Below are 13,263 nucleotides of genomic sequence, written 5' to 3'. Positions count from 1 at the left end.
CAAATGAATATTGAGCTATAGACCTCTAAATTAAGTAAGGTTGGATTCAAAGGAAATGTGTGTACCCTTTCTATCAAAATTAGATGGTCTTTAGCAATGATGATGTTAGAGTTGCTTTAACAAGGCCTTTAGAGTATTTAACCTAGTCATCGATGGCCATGATACCCATTTTACAAAACCATTAATTTTTTTTTGTGTTCACACTTCAAGCCTTATCAATGAGTTCCTATCAAAAGTTGATAACATTTCTCGCAATATCAAAAGGCCAAAAATAAGTTCATTGGTTTCAAAGTTTGCAAAACCACCGAAACCTCCAAAGACCAAGTTTGTTGCATAACTATCATTGCAAAACTAGCACATATACAAAGCTCATAGCTATAAAACGTACTCCAGAACCCTTTCATTTTAATGAATGGGCTAATCTTTGATCAATCTATGTTTGAACCTATCAAAAACCCTAGCAAAATCCTAAAAGTACCCCGTTAAAAAATCATAGCAGAGAGGAGAAAAAATGGAGACAAGGTTGATAAAGAAACTCTAAGTATGTTGGTTTAAGAACCTACCACAAGGATTTCTTAAGTTTTAAAAGGACAACAAGCTTGTGGAAGCAATACTTTACAAGGAAAGCAAAGAGGATAACAACTATTATAGGAGCTTGAAGGTATACTTTCTAACATAAAAGTGGAGTCTACATGGCTTACTTGAGTGTTTTTTTATTGTTATTTGGTCTGCATTTATGCTTACAAGCATGGAAATGAGATTTAAAATTCTTGGCAAGTAGTGTTGTGGTGACCCTTTTTATTACTATGATAATTTGATTCTATTTTCTGAAGTTTTTTTTTTTAATGTTTTAGATGTAATAAAAGTCTTCTATTTAAGTTGTTTTAGTTTAACTTAAGTAATGCATGTGGAAGCAATGATGTTTATTCTTGATTTGCTAGTTCTATTCATGACCAAAATGAGCATAAAAAAACCAATTTTGAATCCATATTGCATGAACATGTAAGTTGTTTTAAGTTTATAGTTTTTTGGATTTGGAACATCTTGCATAATCTAGATGATTTGATGTTGTTTGTTGGTTCTTATAATTCAAATATGCTTGGTTATGGTAATGTGGTTTATTGAGACTAAGAAAGCATGTTTTAGAGACCTAAAATGCCAGTTCTGAGTTTGATAATGGCTGGTTCTATGTCCTGGCATTTTTTAGGTTTTAAAGTGGTGTTCTTCGTGTCCTAGGAAAAACATTATCTTAGCCTCTTGATTTAGACCATTTTTGGTCTAATTAATTGCACATAATCCTTCAGGTGAATTTATTAGTCAACAAACTAGGATTTATTTTCATTAATAACATGTTTTGAGTAGGTTTTAATCATAGAATTTTGGTTTTGAACCAAAATTTATTTTGACAAAATCATGGTTTTTGAGTGACAATCAAAGTGCATGAATGCCAGATTATTGATCTTTGCATGATTTCCAACATGTTCATGTTTTTGGTTTGCCCATATTTGGTCTGATTTGAAATGTACATTGATGGGTTCATGTTGAATGTTCTTCGGTGTTCTTCATTTTTCTGGGGTTTGATTCGTTTTGATCAAAAGATTTGAGTTTTTATGCTTTTTAGGTTTGATTTTATTTGCATTATGGTTTAGGTTTTGATTTATTTTTCGGGTCAAACTAATGGACTTTCGATTTATAGTCGAACCTAAAGTTTTGGGTCAATCCAGTGAGTCAAAATCGGGTCAAAGGCTAAGACCCTGTTTGGATAGCAATGTTTTTTATAAAGGTTTTCTTTGTCTTAAGTGTGTGTTTGGAAAACACCACATGCGCCTATTTTTACCGTTTCAGCTTTATAAAAAAATGAGTTTTTGTCAAATATAACCCTTAAATAAAGTATTTTTGTTTGTTACATACAACCCAATCTTTATTAAAAAAAAAAGCATTTTATACAATAAAAAAAAGAGAAAAATGTTTTTTTAGCATTGATTTAGTTTTTTTTTTTTTTGTGTTTTTGAAATTTACAATAAGTTTGTAAAATTTTATAAAGATTTGGTCAATCGTTCAATAATCCTAATTTTTTTTTCTCTAAAAATTAATGGTCAATATTTTGGTATAAATACTGAACCTACAAATAAGCTATTATTTAAATATCAGGAGTTGACTAGAAAGTTTTTAGAATCTTTTTGAATATTCATCAATTTGAATTTGGAGTATTTTTTACCAAATTATACGAGTTGTGAAAAACATTTTTGCTTTCCAGGATAAGTGAACTCTGGTAGAGCACCTATATGAACTCTTTCTATAAGCTTTTATTTGGGTATATGAGCCCATAATGACTCCAAAATGTCAAATTATTCATGAGCGTAAATCTTTGTTATGAGTCATAAATTGATCATCGGTTAGGAATCCATCAACACCTTTAAACCACATCCAGAGCACATAATGCAACTTACCTCAGGTAAGGTGTGCTAGGGGTGTTAATATCTTTTCTAGCCACAATCATTCCCTTACCTTGGAATTTCAAATAAGACCAATTCATCCGGGTCTTATAGTGACCCTAAACTAAACAAGTAGGTGGCAACTCCTTGACCCCAACACCCTACCACACTGCGCGCGCACATATGACAAAATGATGACTATGTGGAATGATTATAGCATTCAAAGAAACTAGTAATTAAATCTAAATATTGTATGATTATATTTTGTATAAATTTATAATTATTTTGTAGAAATGAGTACCACAAAGAATGAAAAATGTAAGGTTAAGCACTTCACACGGTCTAAGCCCCTGTCTCACATGTTATTTAGTTATTAGTTAAAAGGGAACTTAAAGGAAACAAGCTTTCTTCCACCTTTAAAGCAGAATCTTTTGTTAAGATGGCTTCAGAAATTAGTCAAAATTATAACATGCAATGCGAGCCTAATCATGTGGAGAATCATCTTAGAACTATGAAAAAGAAAAAGGGATCAATAACCAAACTTAAAAAAAAAAAAGTGGTTTTAGTTGGAATGATTGTTTGAAGATGTTTACAGTTTTGAAAGATGTATATAATGAAAAAGTAAATGTATGATAAGATAGTATATTGTTTGTAATTTATATTTTTACTTTTTTTCCCAAAACTTTATACAAGCAACTAAAAAATTGTATATTCTAACTTTATGAACAGATACATCCTGGTCATGACAAGTAATTCAACAAAAAACTTGATATGTATGAAGTGGTGATAATTGTTGTTGGAAAAGACATGAAAACTAAATATTATGTCAAATCATATCCTGACATCAACTTGGAAGAGAACAACGAAATGCAATCTACTTCAATTGAAAATGAAGGTAAATATGAAGAAATTTCAAAAGAAAAGAGATATCTTCCTCTAGTGCACAAAAGAAACAATATAGGAAGAGAAATCGTATGTATAAAGATGATGGTGTTAAAAAGTTGTTTGAAAATGTTGAAGATGTAGTGTTTGTACTTCTAAACCTAAGCAAAAATCAACTTGATGTTAACGAGCTATATGCAGAAGTGATGAAAAATGAAGGTTTTGATGAGATCACTCTTAGTGATGCTTTTAATCACTTGGTCCAAAATGAAATTTTATAAAAAATATTTATGACAAAAAATGCTAATTTAAGAAAAATTTGGGTTTAAAATTTTGTGAACCACCATTGCTATAGGCTTGATTGCTAATATGATTTTACTAAGATAAAAAAGTTTATGTTTGTTATTTGATAAGTATTTTTATGTTTGTTAATTTGAACTAATATGTATGAGTATGACACCAAAACTTAGTATTTATGCATGATTATGTTTTATGTAAAATGTTTATATTTATTTATTAATGCTTAAATGATATATATATTAAAGGGATATTAAAGGAATAATTGTCTATACCCCTTTGAAAAAAAGTTTTTCCAAAATATCTATCAAAATATTTTTGAATCCATTTATTTCTAAAAAAATCTTCATACAAAAAAAAAATATCTAACTCTTTACTTAATACCATTAACTAATTTGGCTTTCTTAATATGATTTTTTTTTTTAGGTTTTAAAAATGAAAAAAATATTAATAGATTTTATTTAAAAAATATTAACAAGGTTATATATTCATAATATTATATTTAAAATATTTATATTATATATATAGTTATATTTTATAAAATTAGCGTTACACTTTTTATAACTCAATATTTTATTGTAAGTGGTCAAATAGTTATATTTAATGTTCTATATATGCTATATAAATTTGAAAAAAAAATTAAAAAATTATTTTTCATGATACTGTAAAAAATCAGAATATAATCTACTTTCATGGAATTTATTTTTTTATGAAAATATTTATTTTTAAAAAAACTACTTTTTAGTAAACAAATAAAGCTAGTAATAAGATTAAATTGATTTTATTTAGGTGTATATATTTTTTTATAATATTGATATTTTTCAATTAATTTATCCAAAAATATTATAAAAATAGTATTATTGGGATATGTCGCAATCGAAAAACATATTCAACTGTAATACAGATATAAATTCATAACATTGCAAAAACAAATGACAAGTAATTTAACATGAAGATAATACTGCTCCAAAAAAATAATAAAAGCATTGAATTTTTCTGTTTTTTTTTGTGTTATTTTATTTTTATTTAATGATAGTAATTGATATGCGGTAGAAAGGAGTAATCGTATATAATGTGTTTTATCCTCTTTATTTTTTTTTTGTTTTATCCTCTTTATTTAATTAATCTTGGCCGTGTATGAATTATTAAAAAAAAATAATTAAAAGAGCGGGTCCACCCTTGGTTGACAATGATTAAAAGAGCAGGACCATGTGGTGGTGGTGACTGATGAAAAATAAAGGTCACCCTTGGTTGACGTGGTGGACAAACCAATGACCACGCTGAGTTTTATTTATTACCCAATCAGCTTCGAACAACAACGTGCAAATATATTAAGAATGATTCATAAGTTCTTTATTATTAATAATTAATATAATTATCTCTAACTAAAACAAACTTGATTATTGTTTCACTATAGTATGAAATACTGTTTATTGTGACTGAATTTATTGTGAATTGCACTGTATTGTATGTGGATGCATTATGAGTGCTTTTATTGAGGACTATACTGGTTGGGAGGGATGTAATTAATAGTATTGGAACTAAAAATATTTTTGTTTTTAGTCTAATTAATAGTATTGATGTCAAAACTTTTATTAGCTGTTCTATTAATATTATTTTTAGTATAATTAATAGTATTCATCTCTAAAATATTATTATATTTGGTGTTATAAATAATATTATTTTTATAATAATTCATATTATTGGTACTAAAAATATTATTATTTTTATTAAAATTTATAAGAGTATAAATATTATTATCATCATTAATAAATTTTAAAAAACTACTATTACTATATATATATATATATATATATATATATATATATATATATATATATATATAAACCACGTTGGGAATGTGGCACTTGGGTTCCCTCTTGAGTGCGGACAAGCTAAGCAATATTAGATAAGAAGCTTATGAAAAAAGATAACGAAGTTATGGTAGTGGGATTGAATCCATGGTCAAATTCCTTCCCTAAAGATGCCACATGGAAGGAGCTAGAGAAACTTCAATTATAATTTCCAAAATTTTACACAGATTCTTAAGGTATTTCCATAATTCTACAGATTCTTAAGGCCAACAATATCTTAAAAGGAAGAATATTTTACATTCTGCACATTCTACACATGTTATAATTGGATGTACATATTATGGAATCAAAGAGAGCAATAGTAATAGCTAGCGTGAAGAACAATAACAATTACAGCTGTTTAAGGACTTGAAGATTGAAGAACATGTAAAACACGTGATCATATTGTTAAGCTCATTTAGTTAGTTAGTTGGAATTATTTGGAAGTTAGAGATTTAGTCAAGTTAGTTGAAGAGTGCATATAAATATATAAACATGCATTTCTTATAAGTCAAGTAATAATACAACAATACAATTTCTTCTTCTATTCTCTAGCTCTTTAATTTCTCTGTATCTTTCTTTACATTTTTTGTTAAGGCATTAGCTTAACACAAACTTAATTCGTCCACCACCATATGAAATTATGCAAAATTTATCTTTTCTATGGCCTTCTCTAAAATTCCAACAGAGTAATAATACCAAGAGGAAATAAAATCACATATTAACGAGACTAAATATCCTAGGATCTTCTCACATTCTCTTGATGGAAGAATTAATATTATTTATGGGTATGTAGTATTCTTTAATTTGCTATCACGAAATAAATGCATTTTTAAGCTGGAGGACAACTGAGTAATTGAATTTTGTCCCATTTTCATTTTTAAACTAGCTAATTAGCATGCATGGGACATGTAAAGATAAACAAACTAGAGAAAGAACTTAAAGATACGAAATCCATTTTTAACCATATTTTATTGTTTATGTAATCAATGGCGTGGTTAGTAGTTTCAAGGAAGAAGGGGAAAACGGTGTAATTGATAACGATAAGATCTTTACAAGTCTTTTCTAGAAGAAATTGTTTAAAAAAATAGGGGTGAAGCTGTTGATGAGTAGTTTTTATCATCAATAAACTGACAAATAGTCTAAAAGGGTGACTCAGTGTCTTGAAACATACCTAAGAAATGGTGTCTATAGTTATCTTTATAACAATAGTGGTACAATACTGGCTTCCATTCAACCATTAATATGACTCGATTCCAAGTTGTTTATGGTTAAGAACCACCAGCAAGGAAAATGGTCCATACTGGGGTTACTCAAGCTCTTTATTGATCAGTTGTTGAAAAGGCAATTGAAAAGGGCAATAAATAGGATGAAACAATTAATAGATAAGAAACCGTATGAAAAAGAATTTACAGAAGGTGATTAGGTCTTTTTAAAACTGCAGCCATATAGGTAGGGCAATGTCTCCCTCAGGAAGAATTTCAAGTTAAATCTTAAGTATTATGGTCCTTATCAAGTCATTAAAAGGATTAGAGTTGTGGCTTACAAGCTCATATTGCCAGAAAAAAGTTCAGTGCATCCTATTTTTCATGTTTCATTGTTGAAGAAAAAAGATGGAGATGCAGCTATAGTTTCATATACACTACTAGAGGTGGATGAAACAGATAAGATCATAATTTGTCATGTTGTGATATTAGACATAAAGCTTATGAAAAAAGATAATAAGGTTATGGTAGTGGGATTGACTCAATGGTCAAATTCCTTCATTGAAGATGCCACATGGAAAGAGTTAGAGAAAATTTAATTGTAATTTTCAGAAATTTACAAAATTTTAAGGTCAACAATCTCTTAAAAGGAAGAATATTGTTACATTTTGTACATTGTACACATGTTATAATTGGAGGTGTACGTGATGAAATCAAAGAAAGTAGTAGCAGTAGCTAGCATGAAGAACAATAACAAATGCAGTTGTTGAATGACTTGAAGATTGAAGAACATGTAAAACATGTGATTCATGTTGGTAAGCTCAATTAGTTAGTTAGTTGGAATTATTTAGAAGTTAGAAATTTAGTCAAGCATATAAATGTGTAAATATGCATTTCTTGTAAGTCAAGTAATAATACAACAATACAATTTCTTCTTCTATTCTCTATCTCTTCCTTTCTCTCCTTCTTTCTTTACATTTCTTGTTAAGGCATTAGCTTAACACAAACTTAATCCCTCCACCACCATATGAAATTATGTAAAATTTATTTTTTCTAGGGCCTTCCCTGAAATTCCAACAAAGTAGTAATAGCAAGAGGAAATAAAATTACATTCTAACCAGACTAAATATCCTAGGATCTTTTTTAACCATATTTTCTTCTTTATGTAATCAATGGCGTATGAAATCTTCCTTGCTAGATTCTAGCAATACTTTTCCAAGATAGTTTCGATTATTTCTCTATACAGGTTAAGTTGGTTTTTACTATTATTTAGTTGATATATTATTTTCAAGTTTTTTTAATAAATTATTGATTTTTCAGAATATATCATAATTTCCTTCGCAATTTAAAAATGTGATCTTACACCTTAATGAACCCCGGTTTCCGCTACCCGCTTTGCCAAGCCCATCCATCAATTTTCTAACAAGCAAGCCATGTATAAAAAGCTCGCACTGGTCACGCTAGACATCTTTACTGACTGCTGAAACCAAGAGAGTGCGTGGAATGGAGAAACTTGCACAAGATCTGAAGAAAGGATTCCTCAATCTATTTGAAGCTATAAGAGGTAGCAGAAACTCTCAAGGTAAACCCATCATCTGAAATTAATGAATAAAAATGATTCTACTGTAGTGTCATGGAGAATGTCATTGATTCAGTCAGCCCCCCTTATTTTCTGTTTACAGGAAATGAAAATGGGGAAGAGGACAAGTCAGAATCCGTGGAGGTTTATTCTTCCTTCATATTCGTTTTCACTTTAGATCATCTGATCAGTGATTAGGAGTAGGATACTGTCAGCGGGTGCTGAAGTATACGTCTGTTGTTGTTCATCTGCAGGGAGGAACTGTACAAGAAGAGGGCATCAAAGTCACAGCCAGGGGTCCAAAACTCCCAGATGTGCCCAAAGGTCCACCCCCTAAGAATGCTTGAAGATTCTTATATACTAAAACACACAAGTCTTGTACTCAATCTTGATTTCTGCTCTGTTTTTTCTTTCCTCTCTCTCTAAAAAGTAATTTCTATGGGGTTACCTGTGTTGTAATCAACCATCCATGTCCACTTCTATTTGTTTCATTGGGTTTCATCGACAAGTTTGATTTTGGATGCTTTATTTCCTAAATTCATTCAAGTAAATAAAGTATTATGGTTGGATTTTGTTTTGATTGTGAGTTTCTTTCTGGTTTTCTTCCCTGGATTTGCTTTTCCAAAAAGCTAAAGTTGACAGCAACCTTATAATAAGATAAAGCTAATGCTTTCTGATGATAATAATGGCTTGAGAATATACTTCATTAATTAATTACATAAGAAACCGAAACTTCCTTTTCTTTTCGAATAATCAAAATCCAGAATACATGTTCCTCTTTGTTGTAGCCTTTTTAAAGAATGTGCAAACTGACTCTGCAAGATTACGAGTACAATTTTGATTGCTGGCTACTTTACAAAAGCTTAAACCCCATGACATGCCATGGTATAAAACACTATCAGAGTCACCGTGCGGTGAGTTGAAGGCATGTACTTCGGTAGTGTTTTTCGTTGTGGTAGCGGCGAGGATATGTTTTGTTGCAACGCAACAATGTTTTAACGGGCAATTTGTAGTTTTTATCTGTGTTTTTAAAAATCAAACAGAATGATTTTAAGAAATTGTGATACTAATTCTACTTCAAAACAAAAATGGAAACTGCAGATAGCACCAAACCATTCCTAATGAAAGCAAGAATTCATTTCAAGTTGGGTGAAGATTCCGTGCTAGAACCAGATGTTTTCAGCAGAGAAGCTGGTGCGGTGGTTCCGGTTCCAGAAATAAAGGCTAGCGAAGCTGAGAATGGTAAGATGGTGGTTCCGGTTCCAGAAATAAAGGCTAGCGAAGCTGAGAATGGTAAGATGGTGTTGCAACCAAGGTTGTGCACACTGAGGTCTTACGTACGGTCAGGATGGATTTGGGGCGGTGACGACGAGCACAGGAATGTTGTTTGTAAAATTTATTTTTTTATATTGAGTTGATTGGAAGTTTAGTTTTATAATTTTTATTTTTAAAAATAATATGGATTATTTTAGTGTTTTTTTATTTGATTTTTTTATTATAAATTTTTTCTAAAATTTTCTTTGTTTATTTTATTATTTAAATATTAAGTTGATTAAGAATTTTGTTTTATAATTTTTTTTCATAAAAAAAAGTTTTCATATAATTTTTTTTTTTATAAACTCACACAGCATACACACATGCTACAAGCCCAGTGATAGTGCAGGCATGGCATCTAGATTCTTCCTAATTCTCGTAGGCATTGCCCTTCTGAGTTTGAAGACTCTCTCTCTCTCTCCTGTCCACCAGAGACACGGAGAAACTTGAAGAAGAGAAGTTCAATCTGTCTCTCCGTTCGATAGTTGTCATCTTAGTGCCGTAAGCGCACAATGGCTTAAGCACTGGATTTTGAAGGCCTAGCCTGATAGATTATAAAAGGGTGTTTGGTAGAGTAATAATAGTTGTTTTTTAAATAATTTTTTGTGTTGAAATATATATTAATAATATTTTTTATTTTTTAAAAATTATTTTTAATACCAACACGTACAGAATAAACCTTCCCGCTGGGCTTGATTTTTTATTACCCCATTTGCTATAAGAGAGAGACAGAGACAGAGAGCTATAGCACAGTTTGGAGGGGAAAAGAAGAATTAACTGTGTAAAATCACGGATGTGTTGAATAAATGTGAATACGATACGTACATAATTCTTTTATCATAAACTTCAGCGTGCACGTTTTCTCCAAAATGATAGTGATCGTTTTCATATATGCAAGTAATCTGAAAACAATTGATATTCCTTTTGTTTTCTTTTAGATTCTTTAGGTAGCAGTAGGGGTGTTCAAAAAAACCGATCAACCGATTAAACCGAGAAAACCGAGAAAAAATTAACCGAAAAAACCGAACCGATAAAAAAACCGAATAAACCGATTAAAAAATTTAAAAAAACCACCCGGTTCGGTTCGGTTCCGGTTTTAAAAAAGCTTAAACCGATTGAACCGGACTAAACCGAACCGGTTTAATTGAATCTAAAACAAAATATAAAACCTTTGCACCCGGCCCCCACTCCAATACCCGCCGGCCCCCACTCACCATCCCCCTTCCCTTTTCTCCAAAATCTTTGCACCCACTCACCATCACCATCCCCCTTCCCTTTTCCCCAAAACCTTTGCACCCCACTCACCCTCCCCCTTCCCTTTTCCCCAAAACTTTTCCAACCCACTCACCCTTTCCCTTCCCTTTTCCCCAAAAGTTTTATTTTATTTTATTAGTTTCGGTTTTTCTGGTTTTTAAGGCTAAAAAACCGACCCGAACCGAACAAAATCGGTTCGGTTTGAACCGGTTTTCGGTTCGGTTCGGGTTATATTAACAAGAAATGATATTTTCCGGTTCGGTTGAATTTTTATGTTAAAACCGAACCGAACCGGACCGTGAACACCCCTAGGTAGCAGTACACTCTTCCCGCAGCCACTGGCCAGTTGCTCGCCATCAAATCCTCCTGCAGGATCTTGCATTAGTCTGTTTCCCCTGTTCATGCATTCTTTAATTATTGTTTGTCTTCTATCCTCGCTGAAAGAAAAAAAAAAAAAAAAAAGATTCATTTGGTGTCAAGAGCCATAGATGCAGATTTGTAAGCTTCGTCGTTAAGAATTGCTTTTTTTTCATGGAATGTTTCCTGCAGATTGTGTTGCAGCAACAGTGACAACAGAGGTGGTTACTGGGAATTCTGTGTTTAGAAAGATGGATTTACAAGGGATTGCTGAGTAGTAAGAATAAAATTTAAAACATGCATATATGAGTCATAATAATATCATATTAATAATTTTATTTGTTCATAAGCATCAAAATAAAGTTCGAACATAGTTAATACATAATTAAGTAATATTACAATTAATTTCAAAATGATAGATATTTATTCCGAATCTATAATAACAAGACATGATAAGTGGGAAACTACAGTAAATGATAAGAATAAAAAGGTCCTCCAAAACAAATATAGTTATTATAAAATTACAATGAGTATATAACTATTTAATATTTTAAATTATGAACTAACCATGCTTATCATTTTTTTATTAATGTTTTTGAATCAAGTGCAATTATATTGTTATGCTTATCTTGATATGTAATCCACATGATTTCTTTTGACAACCCATGCTCTCTTAGTATTTGGTTATATATTTTACCGATTCTAGTGATATTACCAACATCATTAGTGTCCATGGACCGACTAGTCAAAACTAATAATTATTGTTATTATCAATATGACTTATTTATATTATTAATCAACATCTTTCCAAGTATTTTAATTCTATTGTTTAGAAATATCAATATGAAAAAAACTCTTGATGTAATTAACCTCTCTTAGAAGTAACTAATCAATTTTCAGATGAAAATATTGATATCAAGAAAAATCTTAACATCATTAGCTTTCCTTCAGGATAGCTAATCAAGTTCTAAATGAAAATGCCGATATCAATGTAACTCATTGATATTATTAGTTATCTAGATATCCGAAATAGATAATCAAGTTTCACTTTAATGTTTTACATGTATCTTTTTTTAATTACTGATGTTAAGATCATTAACCTCTTTTTAGTAGCTAATTAAATTCACTTGTTTACTCTCTTTTCTTCCATAATTCATTTATTTGCTTATTTTCATGATAATATAAGAAAATGATTTAATTTGTACATTAACTTAATGTAACAAAATTATAAGTGCGAAACACCTATACCTATTATATCTACTATGTTAGAATCTTATCCTCCGGCTCGGGTCAGTGAAACAACTATCAAAATATCTCTTGCAAATCAATTTTTTCATTGATTAGCATTGCCCTTAACAGACTCCAAATAAAAGGTCAATATTATATTTAACTTTTCCTTATCAATGTTTTGCTTTGTTTTTTTAATAGAAATGGTTGTATTTACCATATAAATTCATCATTCAAATTTCCCATTAATTTTTCTTTATAAAGGTTGTGAAAACATATATTGGTTTATTGAAGACATTAGGCTTGCAAAAAATTTAAAAAAGTCCAGTCATTAGTTGATTGAATTAAATTTAGTTCTAATTCTTTTAATTGTAATGTATTTTGTTTTGAATTATTTATTGAATTTATATTTGTTTCAATTCCATCTTTTAACATTTGATTTTATATCAAGTCTGGTCGTTATTCTTTGGATTATGATTTTGATTTTGATTTTTTATTTTCTTATCTTTTTCTTGATTGAAATTGTTTTTTTAATTTCATCCCTCACTATTCTATTTTATTGTATTTTTATGTCAAATTTGATCCTCATTCTTTTTTATTCTAGTTTTTTGTTTTTGATCTTTTTTAGTTGTTGAATTTTTTTTTTAATTTTATCTCTCGTTTTTTGGTTTGTTTGGAACTTGACTTTGATATTTTTTCAGGATTGACTTCGAGATCCCTATGTCATAGGTTTGAGAGGTTATACCGAGTTGGCTTCAGTATTTTTTAGGTTTTTTTTTTAAATTGATTTTTTTTTATTTCATCATTTAGCATTAGGTTGGTTGGAGATTGACTTTCATTATTTTCTTAACTTTTTTTTC

At 30.0% G+C, this 13,263-nt stretch overlaps 1 long non-coding RNA gene across 1 annotated transcript; it reads left to right on the top strand.

Moving 5' to 3' along the window:
- Positions 1-7,844: 7,844 nt before the first annotated feature.
- Positions 7,845-8,765, top strand: LOC118043567 (uncharacterized). Its single transcript, XR_004686656.2, has 3 exons — positions 7,845-8,254; positions 8,355-8,395; positions 8,506-8,765. It is a non-coding gene; the product is annotated as an uncharacterized lncRNA (long non-coding RNA).
- Positions 8,766-13,263: the final 4,498 nt, after the last annotated feature.

Source organism: Populus alba, chromosome 7 (genome assembly GCF_005239225.2).
Source record: "Populus alba chromosome 7, ASM523922v2, whole genome shotgun sequence".
Taxonomy (NCBI): Eukaryota; Viridiplantae; Streptophyta; class Magnoliopsida; order Malpighiales; family Salicaceae; genus Populus; species Populus alba.
This window is presented reverse-complemented; position numbering and strand designations above follow the sequence as displayed.